Genomic DNA, 11,864 nt, shown 5'->3' on the forward strand with positions numbered 1-11,864 from the left:
ACCTTACCCTAGCTTCTTCCCTCCTGAGACCTATTATAGAACCTTGACCATATCAGACATGCTTAGCAAATACTATGTGAATTGTGAAAGTGACAAAGTTGCTCAGTGGTGCCCAACTCTTTGCAACCCCATGGACTATACAGTCCATGGAATTCTCCAGGCCAGAATACTGGAGTGAGTAGCTTTTCCCTTCTCCAGGGGATCTTCCCACCCAGGGATCAAACCCAGGTCTCCCGCATTGCAGGCAGATTTTTTTTACCAGCTGAGGAACGGGAGAAGCCCAAGAATACTGGAGGGTAGCCTATCCCTTCTCCAGTGGATCTTCCCAACACAGGAATTGACCTGGGGTCTCCTGCATTGCAGGAGGATTCTTTACCAACTGAGCTATGAGGGAAGCCTGCTGTAATCCCAGAAATCCAGAGCCTCACAAGCAGTATGAAAAACAAGCCAAGTAATTTCCAGACTATGTACAACATTTAAAAAATCAAAAGTGTAGTATTCACAATGTTGGATTAATTCATTCAATATTTTATTAATGGCTACTTAGCACTTTTAAATAACCTTGCATTAATCACTTTCTAAACCAGTCCTTGTGAAGAAAAGTATTGCCTCATTTCATTTGTTGCTTTATTTGGATAGCAATGATTTAGTTTCTCTTTCTGGTTTAAGCATGGACTAAGTTGGGAGGATGCTGAGTGCCGAAGAATTGATGCTTTTGAACTGTGGTGTTGGAGAAGACCCTTGAGAGTCCCTTGGACTGCAAGGAGATCCAGCCAGTCCATTCTGAAGGAGATCAGCCCTGGGATTTCTTTGGAAGGAATGATGCTGAAGCTGAAACTCCAGTACTTTGGCCACCTCATGCGAAGAGTTGACTCATTGGAAAAGACCCCGATGCTGGGAGGGATTGGGGGCAGGAAGAGAAGGGGATGGCAGAGGATGAGATGGCTGGATGGCATCACTTGACTCGATGGACGTGAGTCTGAGTGAACTCCGGGAGTTGGTGTTGGACAGGTAGGCCTGGTGTGCTGCGATGCATGGGGTCGCAAAGAGTCAGACACAACTGAGTGACTGAACTGAACTGAACTGAAATTGGGAGGAATTAAAAAAAAAAAAATGCTTATTCTCTCATTGTAAGAATTGAAGAGTCAACATCCAGGAGTTCAAACTGACACCATAGTGAGATTAGACTCTGGTTCTTCAAATAAATAAGATGCTGCATGCAAAGCTTTTAGTGTATGGTAGGGATTCTATAAATAGTAGCTATTATAACTCTGCCAAAAAAAGTTAATCCCAAGACTCTCTTTATGTTGAGAGTTCTAATATATGTTCAAAAAAATCCATTTATAAAAACGAAAGGCTCAAAATTTTTTTCATTAACCTATCAAATATTTAAAGTAGGCTACACTTAAAAGTTGAAGCCATATGAGCTCATGAAAGCAGGAATTTCATAAATTAAACATAGTGAAAATTTTGAACGAGTATGGATAACTGTACCCTATGCAATCAAGCAGAATTAAATGTGCATATTCCCTAAAACACGAATTAAAGTATGGCCTACAGAAAATTACACTGCGTAAAGATTTGAGGTTAAGAGGACAAAAACGCTGACTTCCTCATGTAGATCCCTGAGTTACATTGCGGTTTTGGGTCATAACTGTGTGCCATTTGACTTCTACGAAAACCGATGTTCCCTGATGCGATTTCACAGAATTGAGAGGCAGTCTATTATCTCAGAAGAAATAAGGCTTTATCTGGAAAAGGACTTTAATTTGAACTTCAAGTCTAGCATTATTTTAGTTGTGCTGTGGATCTTGGCTAATTTAAATTTTCTTAACTTTTATTCTCCAATTAGTAAGCTCGAAATAAAAAGACACACATTGTAAGATTGTTCTGAAGATGTGTATTGATAATAACGAGTATTTATTGAGTACTTGAGCTTCCCTGTTGGCTCAGATGGTAAAGAATCTGCCTGAAATGTGGGAGACATGTGTTCGATCCCTGGTTTAGGAAGACTGCCCTGGAAGAGGGCATGGCAACCCACTCCAGTATTCTTGCCTGGAGAATCCCATGGAAAGAGGAGCCTGATGGGCTACAGCCCATGGGGTCGCAAAGAGTCAGACATGACTGAGCAACTAATCACATTGAGTACTTAGGTTTCCCTGATGGCTCAGCAGTAAAGAATCTGCCGGCAATGCAGGAGCTACAGGAGACTCAGGTTTGAACCCTGGGTCAGGAAGATCCCCTGGAGAAGGAAATGTCAACCCGCTCCAGTATTCTTGCTTGAAAAATCCCATGGACAGAGGAACCTGGCAGGCTATAGTCCATGGGGTAGCAAATAGTCAGACACGACTGAACAACTAGGCACACATATTGAGTACTCACCACACTGCATTTTACAAAACAATTGCTCTATTCTAAGTTTATAATATTTTTCCAGGTTTCTGTGTTTTGTAAACATTATTAATTTTGGTAAAAAAAAAAAAAAATTATGTTCCTGAGCTCTTCAAGGCTTGACAAGCATTATATGTACATCTCCAAGCTCACTGTGCAATAAAAGTCCAGAAGTAAGCAGAGCCATAGAGTGCAAAGCTTAACTGCTTTAATTGCATTAATGGCTACTAAAATAGCCTGGAAAAAAATTACTTTTCTGCATAAGAATTTTTTAAAACTTTCAGATATCACAATTGGAGGTAAACACTTGTGGGGTCCATCAGTACACCCCCATTGCTTTCCTACATTGAGCTACAGAACTTCATTTCTCTCCTGAGACTGATATAAATTGCCACTGATAGAGGCATAAGTTGGACAAAGGCAAGGTTGTGCCCACCTTTTGACATCACAAAATTCAGAAGGCAAATACAAGATATCAGCACTCTAACAACATCTGAATGTAAAAGGTCCCTTCCATTTAATAAAGGAACGATCAGAATTATGAGTTATAAAATTATCCAATCTTTTCCCTTCCTTCTCAAACATAATATACCTTCACGCAGCATCTCACTCATCCCTCTAGACTGAGAGAAAAGTCCAACCCAGCCAAACTCTCCATCTGTGCTCTGCATCCTGTCCCATTCTTTTTCCTCTGCATACTAGTCCCCTCCTATTTTCTGTACATTCACACCCTTATCCCTACCAGCTCCCTCCCTTCAACCTACAAGTACATTAAAAATACCTCCACACACGCTTATTTCTCACTTCCAAGAAATGTCTTGCACCAAACATGCAACCCCCATTCCTTACCCACTTTCAAGTCCAAACTTAGTAACACATATACTCCAACTATACGTCAACTTTATCTCACTCTAGAATTTACTACAATTCTATTTACCCCCACCCTGGATATCAAGATGCCTTTGGAATGATTTTCTGTGTATCACCAGTCTATCGTCAGTCCCCAAATTTAATGGACTTTTAAAGCATCTTCTAGTGATAATTCTTTTCTCCTTAAAAATCTGTCCACCTTGGCTTCTATCCTTGCATTGTTCCCTTCTTCTGAGCTCCAGCCCTCAAGCCTTATATGTTGGCATTTCTCAGTGAGCCACTCATCACACTCTTTTTACTCACATCCTTCACTATGGGTTTGTAATGTTGCCACCCATAAACTACTTCTTCCATAGTTTCTCTCTTGATCCAAGTAATCACCATCTGCCCACTCATTTAAATTTGAAATCTTAGTTGTACCTTCAACTTCTTCATTTGCTATCAATTCCTCAGATTCAATATGATATAAAACACAGTGGCTTCTCAGGTTAAAAAGACCTGAATTCAAATTCCTGTTCTGCCCTCAGAGTTTAGAATCCTGTATCTTCTGTGAAAGAGAAGCAGGTAAGTGCCCTTGGAATTAAAACACATGCTAATATGTGGGTACTTACAAAATCAAGTGGGAGCCCAGAAAAAAAGTTGTGATTTGCTCTAATTCTGGATAAGTGGAGGGAAGAATGAGATAGCAAGGGTAGGTGGGGGGGGGGGGGGGGGGGGAGGGGAAGCAGGAGTAACCAGAGAGAGTGCAGGGCTAGAATTCAGGGAGTGGAAGCAGCAGGAACTAGACTTGTTGACAGAGCTCATACAGTGATGAGCCTAATACACCAAGGATGATGGCCCTATTGTGGTTGTTGGAGACACATTAAATATTTCTGAGAATACACTCAATTTTTGTGCCTGAAAATTCTTCATGGCAATATACAAGTTGACAGAGGGAATAAAGCCTGGAGTGAAAGTCTGCTTGGGAGGCTAAGCCTGATAAAATAATATCAATCTATTCAATATTTGTAGGCACCACTGGAGATATATCAGAATAGAATTGAAGACATTTGAAGATTGGTGCCTTCTCATCGGCTCTGATGTGTACAATACTGAAGACTCTGAAATCTCATCAACACTTTGAATAAACATTACATAATTTGATGATTGTCTTTCTCTTCTTTAGAAGAAGGCTGCAGAAGTAAAATGTGTAAAGAGCAGGAGAGAGTGAAGAGAGAGAGAAATGGGACAATAGGAGGAAAGAGTAAACAAAAGTATTGTGGGCAAACACAGAATGCAAAGAGAGGGAAAAGATGGAAATCAAGGAAAATGAAGGAACATATTGTTTTCTAAATATCTGAAAACTAAACTTTCAATGTTTTAGAAAAAATAAAGCCTTAATAACCATTTTTGAGTTTGATATGGTTACTTTCATGAGCCTATGTATTACGGATATTGACACATTTGAAAATGATGTGCTTTTATTTTACTGGCTAGGACAGTAAACTCATGTATTTGCCAACAATAATGATGTATCCCTCAGGTTAGTTTTAGTTCTCTTTGATCATGGCACAATTGCTTGATTAACCTACAGTTAAAAAAGGCTTTTAGAAAAAATGTTCATTGTAAAAAAAAAAAAAAACCCTATCTTCTAAAAAATGTTCAAATTACAAGCAAGTGTGGAAACTTTATAAGAAAAGCATAAGAGCCATATTAAGTATTAATGTGCTAGACATACCACCTGTGAAGACAGTGCATTAATAGCATCACTTAACCTGAATACTTCATTCCACTGCTTTAACCTTTACACCAACAGACTTAATATATTCAGCTTTGTTTTCAATTATCTGTTATGTCCTGCATTGGGTTTATTGTAGACACTGTGAAAACTATTATGACCCCTCAAAGACATAAGGCAATTTTCTTCCCACCAGGATATTTTGAACAAATTACTCTCAGTTTTAACATGAATAAGTCTATGAATTTTCATTCCCCAGATCTGAAATAATGGAATTCAGCTGTAACTTAAATTGTAATTATCATGTCAATAAATTGAATTTAAAAAAAAAAAAACCACTGAAGACGAAACTTTCTGTCTTTATCTGATTTTACTTTCTCCATTTTTCCCCCCTCATTTAGGGTCAATCCTAGGGAGCGCTTTGAAGTGTAATTATTTTTTAGGGTGCTGAAGGCAGTTCTACTGTTTGAAAAGACAGTGGTATAGCATCTCACTGCTGTTCGCATTACAAAGCATTACTATACCCTGCAGTAATTAAAGGCTGTTATAGTTAAGAATTTTATGATTAGCCCCTATTATAGCTCACTGAGCTTAAGTTTTGAAATGCTGCACTGAGTTCAAGCCTAAAATGTTTCTTAGTCATATAACACATTTTAAAGATTAATTTGGATATTTTTCAGAGCCCTCTTGTTTCCCCCACTCTTGGGTTATCTTAATATCCTTTCACAGCACGGTGAGTGTTAAAGCTAAGGGCTCATGCCCAGAACAAGGAATTTAGCTCCTCTATTCTAATGTAGATACCCTATCCACCTCAGAATGTTCCCAGGCAAGGAGGATCTTTATAAAGTAGCCCTTGGACTCACTCAACTCAGCTGCTAAAGCCATGGCTACCAATACATTAAGTCAAATACCAGAAGTTCAGCTGTAAAATGTACAGCTGAAAGAAGTCTTCGGATTGAAAAAAGATCATTAAGCTTAGTTCTCCCCCTCCTTAAAAGCCCTTCACTGCAGTCATTGAGAATATATAGGTATTTAAACTTTGACAACAATATTAGCATGATAATTTGTCTCACTTGCTTTTTAATATGCTTAAAGATATAAAATCAGACCCTTGTGGCTCAGTTGGTAAAGAACCTGCCTGCAATGCAGGAGACCTGGGTTCAATCCCTGAGTTGGAGAGATCCCCTGGAGAAGGGAAAGGCTACCCACTCCAGAATTTTGACCTGGAGAATTCTATGGACTGTATAGTCCATGGAGTCACAGAGTTGGACACAACTGACCGACTTACACACACACACATAAAACAGCAATAGCAACAAGGACATTGGTGCCAAACAACTTTTTTTTCTTATAAGTAACAGAAGAGATAAAATCCTTCCTATTTTTCTTCCACCTCTTCCCTACAACCCCACCACCCTCCAGCCTCTCTTTCAAAACCTGTTCAGGGGGTGATGAAGAGAAGATGAATGCAGATGAAGAGAAAAAAATGAAGGACATGTAATCAAGTGCAAAATACCCTGGTAACTATAGAGGAAGAATGAGATGCAAAGGAAAGTGAAAAGGGTGGGGGTGGTTAGGAGTTCTAAGAACTTTCTGTAAAAACAGGGTTCTCCAGTGGGGTTTCCCACTGGGAGGGACAATGAAACTGTTATAGACTTTAAAAAAAAAATTTTTTTTTTAAGATTAAGAATCTAACCAAAGAGAGAGTAGCCCTTTACCACCCCCTACACTGGCCCTTGAACAATCAGTTGACTCCTTATACCCACTCCTAAGAAACAAGGGAGAGTAAATAGGCTACAACATGGATGAACCTCGAGGACTTTATGCTAGGTAAAATAAATGGGTTACAAAGAAACATGGTCCAATTCCACCTATATGAGGGACTTAGAGTAGTCAAAATCATAAAGAGTATAGTGATAGTTGTCACAGGCTTAGGGGAGGGGAGCATAGGGAATTTGATAGGTAATCAGCATACTTTTTAATAAACACACTGTTTAATCTACCATACAACATACTGTTCGATAGGTAATCGGTTTCACTTTTACAGATAAAAGGTTATGGGGATGGATGGTGGCCTAATTGCACAATAATGTGAGTATATTTAATACCAGTGAACTTAAAAAATGGTTAAGATAGTAATTTTTATGTTATATGTATTCTACCACAAACTTTTTTTAAAAGCCAGTGATACAAAAATATTAAAATAAAAAGTTCTGCCAAATGATTGAAACACGGGAGTATAAATCAACAAAGACAAGAGAGGGACCTTAGGCAGATGAGTGATACCTACATGTTTCTATGAGATGAAAACAGGACCTAGAGATAACTAAGCATAGCCTGAAGTACAAATCAATTTGCCTTGTGAGACCCAAGCCCACAGAATGCTTGAGAACATCCTGAAGACATGATAATGACAAAGCAGAAAACAAAGCAAGAAGAGTATAATGCTCTTTAAGAAAAGATATTTCTCAGCCCTTTCAGAAGTTATTCCTAATGAAAAGCCTGAAGGGTAAATCCATTACCACCATATTGTACAAACCATAGTACATCTGGAAGTTTTGTGAGATACTAGGAAAAAAAAATTGTGTTCATACCTTAACAGATGTCAGATTGGAGCCCCAAATTCAGCTCCAGAAGCCTGCTTTGCTGCAAATAAGCCTTCAGACTCTCAGATGGACTCTGGGGGCCACTCCACAGCTCCTCTGAGCTGGGAGAGAAGGGAGTCTTTCACAAGGCGTGGGGCTTGACCCACACGTGGCGTGAGCCAGACCCTTTATGGACTAGGATGGAGGTGGGGGCAGAATGCCAGGGCACACGTGTTGTTCATCCAGGATTCTCCTGCTGCCCTTAGAGAAATCCTGAGATCCCAGATTGGGTTTTTTCTGGGAAGAGTGGTCAGGGTGACTCGGCCTCTGGCCTGGTTCCTCCATTCTGTTTTGAAAACTGTATTACACTTTAAAGTCTGTAAGATGTTCTCTTGTACCCAGCAAAGAATAGCATCACCATGCTACACTTTTATCTTTTTACAAGGTTTATGAAATTTGGAATCCTTGCTAAAAGTCCATCTTAACCAGAATTTATATAGGCATTCCATTAAAGAGGGAGGAAGAGAAGTAGCGAGATTGAGAGAGAAAAGAGACAAAGAGAGAACTCAGAGCCCACAAAACACTGAATACCTTCAAGAACAGTTCCATCCTGTTGATCACCAGGCAAAGTTGAGCAGCTGGCTCATCTTGATCCTGTGTAGTGAATTAGACCCACCTGGAGAGAGATCCGAGCCGCATGATGAAATTAGATTCATTCTATCCTACTATCACCCCTGTGATTCACACCAATCAAATTTCTAATTGAAGACTTAAGAAGTCAACCCAGCTGGTATTCAGAATCCGAATACCATAAAAAGTTCTTTCTTCTGGCTTCAAGATAAAAGACTATTCTTCAACATGTTATAATTTCATGTCAAATGAGATTTTTAGATATACAAAGACTAGTCATTCTCAGAGTGGCTAAAGCACCAAGGCAGGTTATATTCCAGGGCATTCTGTGTAAACTGTGACAGGAAAACAGGGAATGATCTAGCAGCAGTCCCCAAATGTTTTGATACCAGGGACCAGTTTCATGGAAGACAATTTTTCCACAGACAAGCAGCGGATGGGGGGCAGGGGGTGGTTTTAGGCTGGTTACATTCATTGTACACTTTATTTCTATTATTATTACATCAGCTCTACCACAGATCATCAGGCATTAGATCCTGGAAGTCGGGAACCCCTGCTTTAAAGCATTGTTGATATTTCAATAATAAAATACCAGAAAAAAGAAGTTACATTTTCTTCCCTCACATGTAAAGATAGAAATACTCTATCAGCTAGAAGTTTCCCTGTAGATGGAAAAGGTCTAAAGCTCTTACTTTGTACATAATGGCATTTAACTGAGGGCACCAGTGATCTTCCATAGTTACTAATCCCAAGTTGGAGCTAGAATTGCTGTTGTTGTTGTTGTTGTTTAGTTGCCAACTTGTGTCCAATTCTTTTGTGACCTCATGGACTGTAGCCCATCAGGCTCCTCTGTCCATGGGATTTCCCAGGCAGCAATACTGGAGTAGGTCACCATTTCCTTCTCCAGGGAATCTTCCTGACCCAGGGATCAAATCCATGTCTCTTGCATTGGCAAGAAGGTCTTTTACCACTGAGCCACCAGGGAAGCCATAGAATAGGCTTCAACAAATGAGTCTTCTAGAACATCCTTGTGTTAACCAGATATTAAACTTTTAGAATTTTACAGAATATCAAAATGAAAGCATTATCATAGATCAACTGCCTAGACATCTTATAAGTATCTAATGTAAAAAACCCAGAGACAAATGGAATCCTTAAATATTCTAGAAAATCTGGTCTGCAAAATTAAATGTTGAGCTTTTAAATAGCCTATTGTTATGTAGGGCAAAATATGAGCAAAAAAAGAGGATAATATGTTCCTAAAGACCCCGAAATTGAGGGCAATTAGTCACTTCATAGATATGGAAACACATAAAGAATTTTACTGAGGTGTAATAGAATCATATACATGATGAATTCACTCTGTATAAATAAATAGTCAACAAATACTAATTTTGTGCATGATTATCTGATTTTGGAAATTAGATAACCATATTCCAGGATTAAAAAACTCCAACACAGGGTACATGTGTTTGATCCCTGGTCAATCCCTAAATTTCCAATACAGCAACCAAAAGAAAAAAAAAAAAAAAGTACCACATGCATCAAGAAAGATGAAGTCAAAGATCCTGTGTGCCACAACTAAGACCCAGTGTAACCAAATAAATAATTAAATGTGAAGTGAAGTGAAAGTCACTCGGTTGTGTACAACTCTGCAATCCATGGAATTCTCCAGGCCAGGATACTGGAGTGGGTAGCCTTTCCCTTCTCCAAGGGATCTTCCCAACCCAGGGATCAAACCCAGGTCTCCCACATTGCAGGCGGATTCTTTACCAGCTGAGCCACAAGGGAAGCCCAAGAACACTGGAATGGGTAGCTTATCCCATCTCTAGTGATCTTCCTGACCCAGGATTGAACCGGGGTCTCCTGCATTGCAGGCAGATTCTTTGCCAACTGAGCTATCAGGGAATAAATCAAATCAAATGAAAAATACACCTAAACAAAGAAGCCAATGAGGCATACATTAGCAGCCAAAGGTGGCTTGATCAAATTCAAGGGGAAGGAAGTTGATATTTATGTATGGGGATAAATGTGACTATGATATTAGAATCATATAATAGTTTCAGAGCTGGAATCATGGTATATAGTCTGAGGTCTGGCATTAACAGTGAATTTAGTCTCATGTTCTTTGCGGCAATTCTGGGCATTTAAAATGCACCCATAAATTGCTTAATTGTTTTGCAAGCAACAGGAACACTAAAAGCTCTTTCCAGTGTCTCAATACAATATTAGAACACAACTTTCTTGAAGTTGAGCTGAATGTCACACAGTAAACCTCAAGGTCTTTCTCTTTGGAGCCCTTAAAAGTCAATTTCATAGGCCATTTTTCTTTTGAATATTAACAAATCTTTATCCATTTTCAAAAAATAACTTTTGTATGTTTTTTCTACATGTATAAATTGACAGAAGACTTTAAAATGTCTTTGAAAATCTAAGGATTTATGCTCTTAGTCTTCTTTAAAATTCTGGTAAGACAACCAAACCCCTTAAAATTTAGTGGCAGCTATATTTATAATCGAATCTGCTCTCTTTGTTCCCAAATCAGCCCTCATTCATCTGCAAACATTGTTCCCTGTGGGTCTTTATCAGCTGCACTCTAACCTGAGTAGAAATTGATCTTTCTCTCTGGCTCCATCATAAATTGTTCACCGTTATTTTATTGTATTCAATACAACCTCATCCCTTTACGTGCAAACATGCAGTCTTTTGCATGTTTGAGGCTCAGGCCCATACTCTGTCCTTCTCCTGCTCTGTCCTGCCTACTAGGGTACTACATTGCCTCTGTCTCTTGTCAGTTGGCCTCCAGGTAGGCTCAGCCAATGGGAGGTTGTGAAAGACTGGAGCATGGGAGGAAGGGAGAAGCCAGGGTACTTCTCCCTCGCCCATCTGCCTCAAGGGGTCGTGGTGGCCCCACAGCAGCTGCTGCATCTTCTCCGTGGTCACATTCATCAGACATCTTCCTCCTCCATGACTTAGCACCTTCCAGACAGTCCTCACCATGGATGCAGCTCGAGCCAAACTGCCCCAGTTGGGGCCTTGTCACATCACCTCCTTCCTCTCTCTTTCCCTTCAGAGAAATGCTAGCACTTTTTGTTGCTCAACTCTGGGTTACTTACAATTTCATGTTTGGCTTCCCAGCTTGTGACACACCTTTGTAAACACGTTTTTTCATTAAAACCCCTCTGTCTGGAAAACTAAGAATGGTTTCTCTTTTTGTAACTGTAACCTGTCTGATATACACAGTTTTATTCCCTTTCTTGGCTGTGAACCCCTGAAGTTCAAGAGCCTTTATAATGTCCTTAGGGTGCCATTTTGTTCCCAATCTGAAACCCCCTTTAAATTATCCTGACAAAGCTACCTGTGTTATCTTACTACCCTATAAACATAATTAAATCATTCTTTTTAGAAATCTTTGAGGGCTCTCCATTTCCATGACAGTTTTTAAAAATGTCCTTTTTCTTTGTTTCTCAACATGTCTTTCAGTGAATTAGCAGCTGACAAAATATATTTAGTAAGAGAAAATATGAATATAAGCTCACGGTGGCTCAGATGGTAAAGCATCTGCCTACAATGCTGGAGACCTGGGTTCGATCCCTGGGTCTGGAAGATCCTCTGGAGAAGGCAATGGCACCCCACCCCAGTACTCTTGCCTGGAAAATCCCATGAACAGA

The 11,864-nt window shown here is 39.6% G+C and overlaps 1 long non-coding RNA gene across 4 annotated transcripts in view; it reads right to left on the minus strand.

Moving 5' to 3' along the window:
• LOC129659201 (uncharacterized) overlaps positions 1–8,077 on the minus strand; it is a 185,663-nt gene extending 177,586 nt beyond the window's left edge. The window contains exon 1 of one of the 4 annotated variants that reach the window (XR_008717883.1): positions 7,573–8,077. This is a non-coding gene — a long non-coding RNA (uncharacterized LOC129659201). The remainder of the gene's footprint in view (positions 1–7,572) is intronic. The other 3 variants (XR_008717884.1, XR_008717881.1, XR_008717882.1) reach the window with 3 other exon arrangements.
• Between the last annotated feature and the right edge of the window lie 3,787 nt (positions 8,078–11,864).

Source organism: Bubalus kerabau, chromosome 8, assembly GCF_029407905.1.
Source record: "Bubalus kerabau isolate K-KA32 ecotype Philippines breed swamp buffalo chromosome 8, PCC_UOA_SB_1v2, whole genome shotgun sequence".
Classification (NCBI taxonomy): Eukaryota; Metazoa; Chordata; class Mammalia; order Artiodactyla; family Bovidae; genus Bubalus; species Bubalus kerabau.